The sequence below is a fragment of the Thunnus albacares genome, chromosome 23, assembly GCF_914725855.1.
Source record: "Thunnus albacares chromosome 23, fThuAlb1.1, whole genome shotgun sequence".
NCBI lineage: Eukaryota > Metazoa > Chordata > Actinopteri > Scombriformes > Scombridae > Thunnus > Thunnus albacares.
This window is the reverse complement of record NC_058128.1, coordinates 4,268,062-4,285,377: the sequence shown is the minus strand read 5'-3', so window position 1 is coordinate 4,285,377 and position 17,316 is coordinate 4,268,062. Positions and strand designations below refer to the sequence as shown.

General features: G+C 36.9%; 1 long non-coding RNA gene across 3 annotated transcripts in view; it reads left to right on the top strand.

Annotated features, from left to right (window-relative positions):
- LOC122975041 overlaps window positions 1-17,316 on the top strand; it is a 21,010-nt gene extending 3,694 nt beyond the window's left edge. For 2 of the 3 annotated variants that reach the window (XR_006400549.1, XR_006400550.1), the window contains exon 3: window positions 428-4,649. This is a non-coding gene — a long non-coding RNA (uncharacterized LOC122975041). Of the gene's footprint in view, window positions 1-427; window positions 4,650-17,041 lie in introns of those variants that run through there. The other variant, XR_006400551.1, reaches the window with a different exon arrangement.

The window sequence follows — 17,316 nt, the reverse complement described above, 5'->3', positions numbered from 1 at the left end:
AGCAAACAAACGATCTCTACAAAGTGATCTAAATGAACTACAAATATAAAAATACATTATCTGTTGGATAAAAAGTAGATCTGAAAGTAATTATACTGCAGCTGTGAAATAACTAGTGAAGTAAAAGGTACAAAATTTCCCTCTGAAATGTAGTAATAATAATAATAATAAACTTAATTTATATAGCACCTTTCAAAAACAAGTTTACAAAGTGTTCCATAAACATAAAAAAATTAAAAGTTACAATGCAATGAGAAATGGAAACAAAGGTACTAGACAATAAAACTCTAAAGAAAAAATAAGTGAGTAAAAGTGTAATACAGTAAAAAAAAGAGGACACTGAGGTAGCTTGTCTGATTTCCAGAGGAAGGTTATTCTACAGTTCAGGAGCCCTGACAGCAAATTACCTTCTACCTTCTGTTTCAAGCTTTGCCCTGAGGACTGAGAGCAGATGGTCTGCAGGTCTAAGAGAACAAACGGGGGTGTAAAGGACAAGAAGGTCAGTGATGTAAGATGGGAATGTAATGGAGTGGAAGTGTAAAGTGGCAGGAAAGGGAAATGATCAAGTTAATTATATCTCTAAAAGTATAGTACATGAGTAAATGTACTTAGTTACTTAATGCTGAGATCGATATCAGCAATATTACAGTATAAAAATACTCCTTTACAAATGAGCATCTTGCATTCAAAATATACTGAATATATTTTACTTATTTAGGAAAAAGTATTTGTGGCAACATTTACTGAAAGTAAGTACTCATTATGCAAAATGTTATATGTACAAAATGTGTTCACGCCTCTTAAATCTCTCAGAAAAAGACCTTTTATTGTCACTTACCCTAAATGAATCACAGATGTAAAATACATTATTTGTTTTACAGATAAAATCTAGATATGAAAAGTAATTTTAGCTGTGTAGTACTGTAGTACTGTACTCAAGTGCAGTACTTGAGTAAATGTACTTTCCATCACTAGGAAGAAGAAGTACTGAGATCTTTTATTTAAGTAAAAGTAGCAATGTCAGTATGTATACATACACACACACACACACACACACACTATATAGCAATTCATGTACAAAATGCAGCAAAAGATGTTTAACATAAATGCATACTCATGCATTTATGATAATAAAAACAAGAACAAAGATAAAATTAAATTAAAACGACAAGACAAGATAAAACAAGCGTCAGGTAAAAACAAGGAAAAAGGAAAGCAGAAAAGATGTGTCTTAGATTTGATTTGAAAGTATCAACAGATTCAGAGTTTTGGGGTGTAATTAACAAAGGCTGCCTCCTTTATATCCAGTATACATACTGTATTGTTAATATATAAGTAGCAGAAAATGGAAATACTCAAGTAAAGTACCTCAAAATTGTACATAAGTACAGTTCCTGAGTACTTTCCACCACTTACATGTTGCCTCTTCCTAATGTTTGAATCAAGTCACCAAACAACATACCAGAGGTCAAGTTATATATATAACACACAGGAAGTAGGAGGAAGTCCTTTTAATGCTGCAGTTGCATCATTTAGTCACTAGAGGGAGATGTTGTCCAGATAATTGTTAACATCAATGTGTTGTGTTGTATAGTTCAGTGACTTAAAGCCAAACCTTCTTCCTGTACTGCTCAGAGTTTAGATATTACAGACTGCGGACCACAGTGCCTGTAGTCTAAACAAAGTCTTTAAGACATAATTGTAGTGCATTTTATTCATATTCCTTGCTTATGAATATAAATGTTATTGTTGTTATTAATCTTTTCAACACACTCTCAAGTTAACGGCACATTTTTAATGTTAGTTGTGCAGGTAAGTAAAGCGGAGCATCCCATTCCTGTTGCACATATACATCTCCCATACATATTGTTATACAGGGCTTGTAGGTGTATTTTGCAGTTGTAGATAACTGATTAAAGTCCATCCGTTCAGCTGACTGATGGACTCAAAATTAATATGTTTGATCCCTAATGGAACTTTCTCCACATCACTACATTTCTCTACATTTTTATAGCTTTCTAAAATATGGGATTTAAAAAAAACAAATGTCTGAACCAAATTTCATGGCCATATATCCAATAGATGTTGAGATATTTCATTAAAAACCACAAATGTGAACCTCGAGGTGGTGCTAGTACCCCTATTATCACCTGACATTAAAATGTGATCTTCCCTTGCAAAAAGTGATTTAGAAATGAAGGATGTCCATTCGTAGCAGCAGTTTCTTTGACCTGGGACACGACCAGGTCAGCTCTGCCCAGTATATTGAGATCTGATTACAATGTGGGCACAATTGAGAAAACAAGAATGCATTTTAATACGAGGTGTAAATGCAAAGACCCATGAATCAGATGTCATTATCCAGATAATGTATCCAGATACAGATCACATGTTAATACCAGGTGGAAATGGGGCCAAAGGATCACCAAAATCAGTAGGCCTCATCCTCTCGAGACCATAAATGGACATTGTTTGTGCCAATCCACTCAGTAGATGTTATAATATTTTACTGGATAAGAAAAAACTTGACCTGCTGGTGGTGCTATAGGAAAAGTCAGATGATCACCATCTTGACCATCCATCCATCCAGTAGATGTTGAGATATAAGTCTGAATTAGTCATCAGGTGTCTTACTGATGACTGGAGCAGGCGCATGTCTAAAAACACTAATGTCTATCTGTGATTTTGTGTTTAGCAGTGAGAGAAAAGCAGCTTGTGTCACTTTTCTTTCTAGCAAGAGTCTTAGGCCAAACACTGATATGATATCTCTGATGGAAAACCCATTATAATGATTAAGTATTGTTCCAATGAGCCACAATCATCCGCCTGCACATTTTTGTGTTGCTATTTAACCGCTAACTCTAAAAAAACATTACATACAGTCTATCCAATACCACTCAGATTTTATGAAGGGGGCATGTTGTCTTAAACGGGTCATTTTTCATCAAATGAATACATAAATTTGGCAGGGAATGTATGAGGACACTTAAAATAAAGCTAAATATTTGAGTTTTTGAACATCTGTGTGGTGTTCATGGCATTATCTGAGAGTAAAAAATCTCTGGAAGCATTTTTCTGGAAAAAAACATCAAAAAACTCCAATTTATTTTTTTGTCCCTTTGATGATGTTTATGTCATCTTTAAGCTTAAACCTGAATGAATATACTGTAGCTGATGATGGAAATCCCAAATGAAGCCGCAGAATTGCCCTTTTAGCGCCCACACTTGCAGGATGCAGATCACTTTGGTCTGATCAGATTATGTGGGCATCTTTCCAGTGAACGGTTTAGAGTTACTGTCAGATAAGGTTCAGGTTGTTTTAAATGAGAATCTGATTGATATTTATTGGCTTGTCTGGATTGGATTTTCCAGTGCCTGATACATAGACTGATACACAAGGCTGACATTTGATCTTTCATTAAAAATTGCACTGAGTTCTGTCTGTGTTTTACAGCTTTGATTATTTTTACAGAGCTTTTTTACACCAGAAATTTCGACATGTCAAAGGAAGAAAAACACAGAGGTGTAATTGATGGGGCAGAGTCATAATTAATATGATTAATTACACCCATGCTCCAAGTCAATTTTAGAACTGGTGGGAAAAGACTCACACCCTTTTCTTACAATATGATACAGATGCTGCATTTAAAAAATGTACATTACTAAAAGTAACAAATATAAAATTAAATCAGTACAATATCTGGGGCTCAAATTTAAGAAAAGTCCCATGTTATAAGTACCTGAATATCCGGTTAGATGAAAAATCATCTTTTAAAACTCATGTTGAGGAACTGACAAAGAAGCTTAAATTTAAACTGGGTTTCTTTTTTTTTTAAATAAACACTGCCTCTGTTTTAGCAGTAGGTTGCAGATTGTACAGGCAACATTTTTTCAGTACTTGACTATGCAGATGTAATTTATATGCATACTACTGCCCATACCCTCAAACCCCTTGATGCTTTGTATCACAGTCCTCTTAGATTTATTACACGTGACAGTTTTACAGCCTATCATTGTATCCTTTATGAGAAGGTAGGGTGGCCATCATTTACCACTTGTAGGGAACAACACTGTCTGTTTTTTATTTATAAAGCCATGCGAAATAAGCTACCATTTTATTTATCATCAGGACTTAGCAGTATGGGATACCTTACCCGTTCACAAGAATGCATTACCTTGGTTATCTGCCATATGAATACAGGATTGGGAAAAACTGCATTCACCTACTATGATCCTCACAGGTTGAATAAGCTTCAGGACTCCCTTAAACTAGATAATTTTTTTAACCCTAGTACATTTTAAGATTAAGATAAGAATGTTAAGATTCTGTTGGACGACGTTTTATATAATGAATACTCCTGTTATTCTATCCCTGTATAGTTGTACTTATATTATTGCATTTTTCTTTGTGTTCTTTTTGTCATTTGCCATGTGTTTGTATTGTATTTATGTTTGTTATAAGATTGTTGTTTTTTTTACACTTTTTACACTTTTGTTATACGACTTGTTTTGGTTGTGTATTTGCAGGACACCATTGTAAATGAGAGCATTGAGTAAATAAAGGTTATTTAAGCAAGTTATATGTTTACCATGTTCTCCGTCTTAATATAGCATGTTAATATGCTTACATTTGCTAATTAAAACTAAACACAAAGTACTGCCGAGGCTGTGGAAATGTCATTCATTTACAAGTATTTGGCCTGAAACCAAATGGTGACAGCCACTTTAGGTAAGGATGCATCACTATTGGTACTGGCTTATCTGCATTTGAGCCTGAAGTGGCCCACACGTGATGAAGTAAATTTGGCCCAGTTATCTTGAAACATATCTGGACCAGTTTTGGCAAAGATACAGCACAGTCAGCACTGGCTAATCTGGGTGTGAACCTAAGGTGGCCCACATTATACATGGCAACACATATCATAAAAATGTAGGCCAATTCTTGCAAAGAGTTTGGTAAGGATGCAGCACAATCACTACTGGCTAATCTGGGTGTGAGCCTAAAGTAGCCCACATATGGTATGGCTCAAATATCTTACATCAGACTTGGGCCATGTTTGGTAAATATATGGCAATGTCAGCACTGGCTAATCTGGATGTGAGCCTGAACATGGCTCAAATATCCTTGAAGAGTATCAGGCCACTTTTGGCAAGGATGCATCACTTTTGGCGCTGGCTAATCAATTGTGGATTGGCCTGACATACGATTCGGGACAGGGTTTATTTATGGTTTGTAGGGATCAGAAGTCTATTCAGGAAAATTCTTGTTTCAATATTGTTTTTGCAGGAAAAAGTCTGGGCCGGATTCAAACTCAAGCCACTGTGGCTAAGTTAGTCTCATGTAGTGTATGGTGCTCTTCATGCTCTTCATGATGAGCCACTGGGGAGCCCCTACAATCATGTTTTACCCTTGCTTTTATACAATATGACGCTAGCATCTCTTATATCTTATGGTGCAGACCCTTCTCTCCGGCACTGGCAGTGAAGCTCATCAGTTTCCAACCTTTGATTGCTTTGGGATTCTATCTCCTTCAGGTACTTATTTGTAAAATGCTAGACTGTTAATTGCCTTGCTGAGCTCCTCAATAGACGGTTCTTTATTGATTCTTTCTCTGACAAGATGTTCCACAGCATCAGTGCAGCACTGGCACATTTCAAGGGTTTTTTTCTTTTTCTCGAATCCGGCCCGGGCTCTTTTGCTGTTTGTCATCCCCTCTCTCTCCCCTGCCTTTTCTGTCTCTCTATACTGTCACTATCAAATAAAGCAGAAATGCCTAAAAACTAATAATCTAACAAAGATTTGCTCAAGTTAGCCATGGCAAAGTACTTAAAGGGATTAACTGGAGAAGGATTGTATCTAGATTGTATCTCTTGTGCCATTGCTATTGCAGATCCATGCAGGGGAGCCTGCTTTAGACATTGATCTGCCAGGGTGTTTATAGGCCTTATACCCTGTATGTATTGTAATTCTTATAAACTAATAGAGCAACGTATTTGTTTTGAATGGTCTGTCTTTTTGGACTTGAGCTTGCAGGGAATACTGCAGGTTAAAAGGATACTGTTCAAATCAGAACATGTGACTGTCAGGTCCAACTGATAATGCATGTGTTCCCAATGCTTTGTGCTGTTGTCTTGCTTTGGAAAAAGGACTTTGTGATGCATAGATTCATTAGATATGTATGTGCAAAGTTAAAGTGTACATGTTCTTTTTTTTTTCCTAATGCTAAAATGACCGAGGAAGGTTGGTCATGAGTTGTGGTCTGACCCAGCCCTGGCATTGTAGTCCTGTGCAAGTACAGGCTGTTTTTCCCTGAGATATGATTTCATGTTAATCATACAATTTTAGAGGTGAAGCTCAGTGTAGATGTATACACACTGATAAAGTTTACAATTGGAAAGATAAGATTCACTCTGGCCATCTGACCAATTGCTCCCAAAAGTTTATTTTTCTACAGCAAAGCCCACACAGTGTGTCCTGGCCTCCTCTAGTGAACTTATTGTTCCATGTTGTTGGCAAGTCCAGGGGTCGCTGTCCTACACTGTAAAAGAATGACTGTGAAATCCACAGTAATTTGTGTTTCTGCACAGTTAATTACTGTGAATTTTTACAGTACAGTACTGTGTATATGATACTGTAGAAATCACAGTAATAATCCCACTACTGCAGAAACTATTATGTTACTGTAGAAAATCACAGTAACCATTATAGTGCTGTAGTTAAGGTAGCTGATGTGTTTTCCGTTTTGTAGAGAAAATCACTAATTTGAAGATTATTTTGTAATACTTTCAAATAAAACCCTCAAATTCATGATGCAAATTAAATAATTTAAACATTGGTTTGACATAATTATTTTATGAATTCAAATAAGATGGCCGTGTTTCTTCATTCATCTGCAGGCTGTTACTTTTCAGTTTTTAAATTTGTCTCATATTTATTAGGTCATGACAGGCTGTCTATGAAGTCATGAGCTGATTGGTTGAGCCAAAGAAATGCATCACGTGATCTCAAATTTGAACAGTGTAACTGAGTCAGTCTAGTTGCCAAAGTAACATACTTCACTGCAGTTGGTTTGGGATTTAACAGCTTTTTGGATTACATTATCTTTATTTTTTAGTTAACATGTGACTGCAGACAAAGTTACTCTGAAATTAAGGAGAATATTCATACAATATTCATACAATGCAGCAAAAAAAATCCCTCTGCTGCCCAAAAAGCATTTTCCCCGTAGACCACCACTGTAAGAGACATCTGTAAAACTGTTGACAGGACACAGACACTGACATTGCAAAGTCTTTCAAGGACTCTTTCTATTATGAATTTTTGATCCATGGAGGTTTTATATTTGTAAAACTTTCCTTGAGCTGAGAAAAGCGATTTAAAAATCTGTGACATCATCACAATGTAAAGTCTATGGGCGCAGCGGGAACTCACAGGCGGGGTTACCAGGAGAAACACAGTTTTTATAGTTACATTATTGACATCAATCTCTGGCTGCTCAGAAGTGTGTTGTGTTAAAGAATATATCGTTAGGTAATGGTCTGTTAGCTAAAAGAAACCCAGTTAATCTGATGGCCGGGGGTGGGGTGGCCATTGCCACCATGGACTGTAGCCTATTTGCCACCTTAGTCATAATTGCCTTTTTGTGGTGTTTTTCTTAGAGGCAGAACCATTTCTGTAGACACTTACATGCACACTGCTAAAAGATACATTCATTTGCTGCAAGATTGAACCTATTGCTACAGGAACTTGATTAGTTTAGCTACATTTGAAATAAATCATAATTAGCTTGTTTTTACTACAGAGACATCTGTCATGGCTTGATAAGTTGAGCAGGCTATTTCATATGTTTATTTAGTTAACTTTGCTAGGACTTGTAATAATGATGGTAAGGTTGATATATTTTTTTGCAGAGGTGTAATATGTCAGAAATAACAATGACAAAAATACAGCAGATATAGCATCCTTCTTCAATAAGAGTAGCAAGAAGAAGCCAGCTGAGGCACAGAGGAGTGACAGCTATGGCTTGCTTGTGGTCCAGATCTGATCCAAGTGCCATCATTCCATGCAAAATGTGGGCCAGATGAAAGTGTTGGGTGTGAGCTGGATCTGGGCAACATCAATTTTGCTATCTGGACGAAATTGGCTGAAATGGAAACCAAATTCTGCTGCTGTTGGTTGATGAGGTACGTCAGAGAAATCATCATCAGAGAAATCATATCATAAGGAGAAGTTAGTGCCACACTGAGAAGTGCAGACAGTGAAGATGCTTAGAAAGTGATTGAAAACTAAATCAATGCTGGACTTATTCTTCTTGTTTGTTTGCACTTCTGATTAATGGGGCTAAAATCATTGTATTCTTAATGATACTGCTCTAGTCACATACTATTGATCATGACCAATGATATCTAATGCAATCAGATAGAAAAAAAGAGTCCTGCAGTCGTTTAGGACTTTGAACTGACTGAACATACGTCGGCAGCTCTCTGACATTTAACAGTATTTTGATAAACAGCTTTTTAAGTTTGTGAGTAGAAGTAAAAATAAAGGATTTTTTACTTTTATCTTTAACTTGAACACAAAATTTTACTTTTAATTTCTGAGTAGGAGACAATCAGGAGATTTTTTTTTACAATTTACAGTTTTAATCTGCATCGTAATTTTTTACTCCAGCTATCAGATAAATTCAGTGGAGTCAAAATTACAACATTTGCCTCTGGAATGTAGTAAAGGAAAAGTAGAAATTCTCCCAAATACTTGCAAACATTGAGGTAAAATATCAGAACCTGAAAACCCCCTTAAATAAAGCACTTGAGTAAATATACTTAGATACTTTCCACCTCTCTGTAGTTAGCGAAATACATGAAAAACTATTAAAAAATGAGAGTAGAAGCAGATTTATTTATAGGCTCGACGAGTCGATAACTGAGCTCAGATTCAACATCAGTGTGCGTGTTTATGTTTGTATTATTTCTGTGTCCTGGGTTACAGCGTTCAGCATGTCCCGTGCTAAGCTGCAAGCTATTTCAGCGGCTTTACCACCCTGATACGAAAACACTTTAATGGAAACACTTTTAATATCCTGGAATGTTTCAGAAAACAGAGGCGCAAAAGTATCCGGTGACGGCATCTTATCAGCTTTTTCAGTCAAACCCCAAACCTTCTGCAATCTGTCAGAAAACACTTGTGGAGACCTTTAATTGGTGGTAAATCTTTCATGTTTTGCAAAAGAGAGTTCACTGTGTGGCTACTCTGTGATATAATATGACTCCTGTCCTCATGATGCTGGTTCTGATTATCCCCCTGCCAGTCATGTTTTACAAGAACCATGTCATGTAAACTCACAGTGACACAAAAACGCACCACCTCCGCCACCGCCACCACCACCGCCACCTCAAAAACACACTCATCAGGATGCCTCCCAGATGTGAGAGTCTTACTCAATCTCAGCTCAGTGTTGCATTTGCTGAACCAAACAGAGAAACAATCTCCCTGTTATCTGCACTTTCTTTAATTCTTCTTGGCATTTTAATTTCCTCAATATATCAAGTTAAGTGCATAACATTAAAGGAGCACCTCTCATATATCTTTATGTAACTGTGCACGTCCCCAAGGCGTGTTTTGACTTGATGTTGACTCATAATGATGACTGATGTGCACAAAATTACTTTTTTGAGTTATTAAGACACAGTCAGAGGTAATGATTTAGATAGTTTGCTATGTGGCAGAGATGGAAAATAACTAAGTACATCTACTATAGTACTGTACAGTATGTAATCACAGTTTTGAGGTGCAAGTACTTTACTGGAGTATCTAAATTTAGTAAGACTTTCTTACTTACCACTCTTATTAGGCAACCTCAAAGGACGGGTTCACAATTTTTCCAGTGTGTCTTAAAACAACAGTCAGGTGTGAAAGAGGTTTTCCTCGCTGTAATCATTCCTCCTGTTCATACTGGATATTAAAAGATCCCCTTCAAATGTGCTTTCAATGTAAGTGATGGAGGCCAAAATCCACAGTGTGTCCATACAGTCATTTAGTGTAAAAATGCATTTAAAAGTTGATGTGAAGCTTATATGAGGCTACAGCAGTCTGAGTTAGTCATATCAAGTGGATATCTGACACATTTACATTTACATTTAGCATCAAATTCCCTCTTTGTGTTTCCCTGTTGAGCTGCAGGTGGAAGTATAGTAACAAAAAGAGGGACTTTGGCACTAAAAAGACTGTAATGTTGAAAGATATCTACTTGATTTGACTCATTTGGACGACTGAAGCTTCATATCAGCTACAGATAAACTTTTAAATATATTTTATTTAAGGAAGACTGTGGATTTTGTCCCCCATCACTTCCATTGTAAGTGTTTTATGAAGGGATCTTCTAATGGTCAGTATGAACAGGAGGAATGATTACAGCAAGAAAAACATGTTTCAATGTTCATTTGGGCGCCTGACTGTTTTAAGACACACATGAAAAATTGAGAACCCATAAGTTGTGGCTAATGGCTTTATTAATTCTAAGAGAATCATTAATCAACATCAAAAAGTAATAATATCTTAAATACATCATAAAGTGTCTGGCTTTCTAATAATCAGTCATCAAGTTTGGAAAAAAGACTTGCAGGTCCAGTATTTGTCACACAGATTTGTCAAACAGGTGCTTCATGTCTTGTTGGCTCCATGGATGCAAAGTTAGTCTGTCGCTATCAACTAAAAAACAGTCATTAATAAAAGGTTATTACAATAATCCACGAAGTCTGCAGTTGTAAATGTAAGTAAGTTGTTAAATAGACTTCTGTCAGAAGGTAAAGTGGCTGAAAGGTCTTCCTCACGAACTAAAGAGCTAAACATGTCACGCTAGAGGAGGATAAACACCACCAGATTTTTCACAATTTGCAAACCTAAAAATTGTCAATTAATGTCTTTTAACAAATCTTTAAAGCTTTAGTAAATTGTTTATTAACAATTAATGCCACACTTTATAAAGTTTCACTTATTGGAGAGTATTTCCTAATCATAGCAATTCAACGATCTGAAAATACTCAATTTGATGTTAATTACCTACATTCAATTTTTTTTAAAAAAAAAAAGTAAAAGAAGAGACATTTTATCAGTAAAATGTATTCAAGCATCAGAAGTGAAACTAATCTATCTGGAGAGTTGGCCCTTTCAGTGATATTTTATTATATTTTTGGATTCTTTGTGATGCATTAACATGTAAGCAGCATTTTAATGTTGTAGCTGGTCAAAGCTGAGCTCATTTTAACAATTTTATACACTGTTGGGTTGTAATTTATAAAATGCATCATATTTTATAAGTTTATTGTATATTTTTGTCGCTAAAACTTTAAGTTGCAAAGAAATTCTAGATGCCACATACATGTAATAGAGCAAAATCTTCCATATTTTCACCTGAAATGTAGTCGATTATAAGAATAAAGAATAGCATGAAATCATGGTATGCAAGAAAACCTCACAATTTTCACCCAAGGAAAAGTACTTTTATCTTTCCACCCCAGATTTCTACTTTTCCTTTGGCACATTTCAGATAAAAAGTACTATACTGTTTGTATTTATCTGTCGGCTGTTGTAGATTTACAGATTTACATTGAACGTGGGATAAAAACGTCTGTTGTCTGACTTCCTGAGCTTTAAACATCTGTTTGTCCCTGGAGCCTGAGGTCTGAGATAGGGAAACTACTTCCTGAATGCACAAACACATGGCACATAAACAGTGGAAGTGCTTGATTTGTACATACGTGACATTTGGAGAGTGTTTGTCTCATAGTTGTGTGCCTTGAAAATAAAATCTACCCGCAGGGCTGGTGGAGCCGAGGAGGTTTTGTTTTCTGTTCCATCTGTTTGATTGTCTGTCTATTTGAGAGCACCATATCTTAATAACATTAATATTTGGGTGACATTTGGTGGAAAGATGAAGACCATGAGCCAAGGAAGAAGTCTTTCGTTCTTGATGCAGATCCAGGAACATTTTCACTGTTTTCTGGCACATGAATCCTACAGTTATCTATCACTTAGTGTATTTTCATGCAGATCCAAATGCAAATTAAAATTTAATATAAAAACATTTGCTACTAATGACAAATTTAGAAGCTGGTTGCTTGGATTATGTTTAGCTGATGAGTTGTTATATTGGGGGAAATATTGGAAAAAAGCATTATTCCTTCTCTTGATTGTTTTCAGGTGTCTGTTTTTTCTCAGTCTGTCCACTTCCAAGAAAATGTAATCCATCAAAAACACAATTTAAGGGTAAAAAAGAAGGACAGAATCTGCCAGACTTGCCCTGGTGAGATGACTGGTCCAGTGCTGAAAACATTGGTTGATTAATCGCTCGGTTGATTGAAAGTGGTTTAAATAACCGCTTCATCTTTTAGGAAATGTATCAAACAATAAATGGCAAACACATGTTGGTTTGAGTTGTTCCAGTCTCTCTCACCATTACAAACCAAGTCCCTTTAGGTTTTATTTGACAAAATGATCGATTGGAGGTCGACAGCTTGTTCTCGGAGAACTTGCAACAGACATTTTGTCCTTATTCTCTCACCCTCTAAAGTGATTCACAGCCAGGAGTACTTCTGTATTTACAGGAGATACTTCTGCATCTGTCATGGAAATACTATGCAGTAGAAATTATAATTTGGTAAAAGAAACACGAGGAGTTTGCAAGTTGCAGCTTGTATTTAGCAAATTTGGTGAAACGGGCCCCTTGGATCAGTATCACTAAGACTTATTTGTCTTGTATGAAAATAATTATTGCATCAATATCCACTTCATATGAACTCATTAGTATCATGACGGTTGGTGTTGATGAGAGGGGTAAATCACACAAAAACCTTGGGAACCACTGGACTGCATAATTAATTCAATAATTGGAAATAAATAATCAATTAATAGTAAAATGAATCTATAGTTGCAGCTCAACATCTGGTCATATGAGTCCATCTAATTTTTGTCTGCAAGTGTTCACTTCAAACAGAATCCAAAAAATACAGCAAAGTGTTCTTATTGCCAAAAATCCAATAATTTGTCTCTGTCCATTGGCTCCTTCTGAAGGCGTAAATCTTTAAAAACGGCTTAGAAAAATATAATTTCATTGTTTTAAAAAAAAGCTCAGTATTTTCCCTAAAACAGCTGGTCTCTATAGTTACAAATGTTACTCAAACAGGAGTGAATACTGTATTTGTTGGGGACGATTTTCAGCTGCGGATAAATATACATTTATATTTTTTCAGTGCGAGCGTTTGATTGATGACGCCAAAGTGTTGATACACATGTGTTAACAGGTGAGAACAGATGCCAAAGACAAACAGCTAGTGAATTAAAGGAAGAAGGAGAAATGTTTAGGTTCTTTTTTTTAAAAAAAGCCTGAGACGGAGAGCAAGGAAGTCGTTTGGGATTTAAGGAAATAGACAGACAGACTGAACGCAAATGTAGGAAAAAGGAGTTGGAATGATTTATAGAAAGATAGAGGCCACTTAAATCCCTGGCACAGGATGGGAGTCCACCCAAGGTCATTAATGATGAAAGCTGCTCTATTTTAAAGACGCTGGTCTCACTTTTGCCACATTCATCTGAACTTCCTGTCTTTAACAATGCACTTCCTTCTACTAAATGTCCTCTCATGGCGACGCATTCAGCTCTTTGATAAAAATGTGTCCCTGTGGACAGTGTGATTGATTCTTAATTGAAATTCCTTCAACACAGATAGGAGGCTGGCATTTGTTTAAGTCTGTCGACACTCTCGGGTAAAAAAAGGAAACTATTGTAACCGTGTGGGAAAAGGTTTTATTCAATCGCAGTTGTTATGATTTAAAGTACTTCACTGGTGGGTTTTCAGGTCTCAGCCTATTTACTACAAATTGTGTATGAATTGCTTCGCTGCATACCATCAGTCCTTTGATTGATTTCCTATTCTTCAGGAAAACACGCGTTTCAGATCATTTCACTCCATCACAGTGAACATTTCAACACATTCATTGATTTTTATCAGTTTTTAGAACCTGATCACGCCACAAAGTTGGACAACTTAATTCATTTTTGTGTCCCTGAGAAACTAGTGGTGCTGGAAGTTTTGTGATGCAGTGACTACAGTTTGTTTGTGGTAAAAAAAAAAGGTTTGGGGGTTAAAATGACTACTTCCTTAAAGCTGCTATAATTGATATTTTTCATAATAACAGTGTATGATCTGTCAATGTCTAATATGTTGGTCATGGTTCAAAGTGATGAATCTATAGAGAATTATCAGCGACTCTGCAGCTCCCCTCAGCTTTATAGCAAGTTTCAGCTCATTGTTTAGCTGTCTGGCTGCAACTTTACTGTTTTGGTTCACTCTCAGCGCTCTCATAGCATCGTTTTGGGCTGCAGCAGGCAGCTGTTTTCAGAGGAAAAGCTGTAAAAAGCCACTGTACATTAGCTGCTCAGCAACAAACAGCAAACAGACACGGTTAGCTGTAGACTAGCGGAGCATTTAGCAGCTCAAGAGTCAGATATTTCCCTCAGGAGTTGGTAGAGAGCAAAAACAGAGATAAAGGAGAGTAAATATTGGACTTACATTCACCAGGTGGACAGAAACACGACTCCAAATGAATGATAATGTTGCTCCGTAACTGCTGGAAATAAGCAACTGTTTGCTAACAAGTTCAACATATGAACTTTAAAGGTAATGATATATCACTGCTGTGTTCACTAAGGGTTTCCACTGCCCCTAAATGGCCAAATGTGGCCTGTTAGACCTAACGCAGGTTTAAGGTTAAAGGTTTAAAAGGTGCAATGTGTAGGATTTAGTGGCATCTAGCGGTGAGGTTGCTGATTGCAACCAGCTGAATACCCCTCACTCTCCCCCTCAAAGCATATAGGAGAACCTACGTTGCATCCAAAACTCACAAAAAATGCAAAAAGGCCCTCTCTAGAGCCAGTATTTGGTTTGTCCGTTCTGGGCTACTGTAGAAACATGGCTGGCTCTGTGGAAGAGGACCCGCTCACTATGTAGATATAAAGGGCTCATTCTAAGGTAACAAAAACACTACGATTCTTATTTTCAGGTGATTATACACAAATTAAAACATACTTATGAATTATATTCCATTTCTGCCAAGTGAGTTCCACTAGATGCCACAAAATTCTAAACACATTGCATTGTTAAAATAAAGTCATAGATTAGTGCAGCTTCAAGAGCTATAAAACCAAGAGAACAACCAGTTAACAAACATCGACGCTGTAAAAAGAAAAAGGGTTCTTGCAATACAAAGATTGCTGTTTGGAAGAGACCTTGAATGTGGAACAAACCTTTCAAAACAGTCAAAGCTTGTGGCTACACACAAGATAAATGTAATGCTGACCAAAAAAAATTGTGGTTGAAATGTTGGATGTGATGGATTTTGAGCATCTGCAAGTTGATTTTTCATACCATAATAAAATGAATGGAAACCAATGGCTGTTAAATGGTCAGAAAACAATCTGTCATTTAGTCAGCAGTAATGAAAGTGTATTAATTTGTAGCTCATGGGTTTAAACATGAAAAACTGCAGTTGAAAGATGAAAACTGCCCACACAGTGTATTTAATTTCCCATTTTCAGCATTGCCATCTGTGATTATTCTCACTTTTGAAACGGGAAATGTAATTACACAGACATCACTCTTATGAAATCTGGTAACTCTGGAGGGCTCCACCTCACAAGCTGGGTCACAACTGGGGGTCAAGTTCAGTGGGGGTCTCTGGTTTGAATTATATTAGTGGTGTGTCAAGACGACCATTTTTGTGTTTTTCTGTCCCATCACCTGTTTCACGTCAAATCCTGGGTTACCTGAGTCAGCCTGGAATTCCCCGGAGGTCCACATCCAGCACGATCTGCTGCGTGTCAATGTGAGCCATGTGTTTTTCTGTTTGCATTCACACCAAAGAAATCAGACAAAACACATGTCAGGGGGACTGTGATGTGGTCATGGTGCAAGAGGGGTAAACAAGGCCACAGAGAACTTGTTGAACTTCGTTAGTGGCTGGCAGTGGTGGACAGAAACTAAGCACATTTGCTCAAGTACTGTATTTAAGTACAGTTTTAAGGTACTTGTACTTTACTTGAGTATTTCTATTTGATGCTTTTGATGTCTTACAAAAAGCAGTGTGTAGTCGGGGTCACATTTCAGATGTCTGAATTGTTAACAGCTCCATCAAATAGTGATTTTTCCCTTTAAACTTCTCACATGCTTTCATTTCAATAATAGTTCAAAGGATCCAATATTTCAGCAAAAATCAAAGATTAGAGAAAAAGTCCAAAAACTGAAAACAGATTTGTGTATCAGAACTTTGTTTTTCCTTCTTTCCTCTCCCATTAATCATCTCACCACCCCTCAGATTTATCTGCTGACCCTTTGGAGGGGCCCGACCCCTAGGTTGGGAACCACTGGACTAAACTAGCTAACTGTATATAAAGTAGTGTAAACTAGCTCCACCTCCAGCAGCTACAACAGTAACATGCTGCTCTAACACTGATGCTTCACTATTAATAATCTAATGATGTCATATATAATAATATATCAGTCAGAGGGACCAAACCACTACTTTTACTGCAATACTTTAACTACACCAAGCTCATAATACTTGTGTATTTTACTGATTTTTCATGCAGGACTTTTACTTGTAATGGAGTATTTTGGTACTTTTACTTAAGTAAAGGATCTGAATACTTCTTCCACTGCTGGGGAGGTGCTTTCAAACTATCAAGTGAGCTCAAACAGGAAATTATAGCTCCTTTCATCACCACCTCTCAGGTTCAGCATGAAGTTCAATTCAGCCCTCAGGATCTGAGTTTTCCTGCAAAGAACTCAATCAAAAATCCCGAGATGAAATGTGTTGCATAATGGGCCCTGCCGTCCAGTGTTTTCCCCGTCTGATTGTTTCCATGGCCTTCACATCAACAATATTGAGATTCCAGCAGCCAACAACCTCTCCGCTCTGTCCCTCACATTAGCTTGTGATTGCATCATTGACAGCTTTTTATTTCCCTTTTTATCGTGGACAAATCAAGGTCAGGCAGTCGAAGAAACCATCAGCTCCTCAGCTGGAGATGAGACAGAGGAATCCTATCTTACATCCCACACTGCTATTCTGCATTCAGATGGGAGGCAGATGACTCTTGTTTTTTTCCAGTGTAAGTAAAAAGAAAAAATAATACAGTGGACGTGTTTTTTAGCCGTGAATTATTTCGACAACTGTTTTAATCGCCATAAAATTTACTACAGATTTTCAGAGTCCCTAGAGGATCCATTCTTACGCTGGATCATCCAGCGATATTTCTTTATC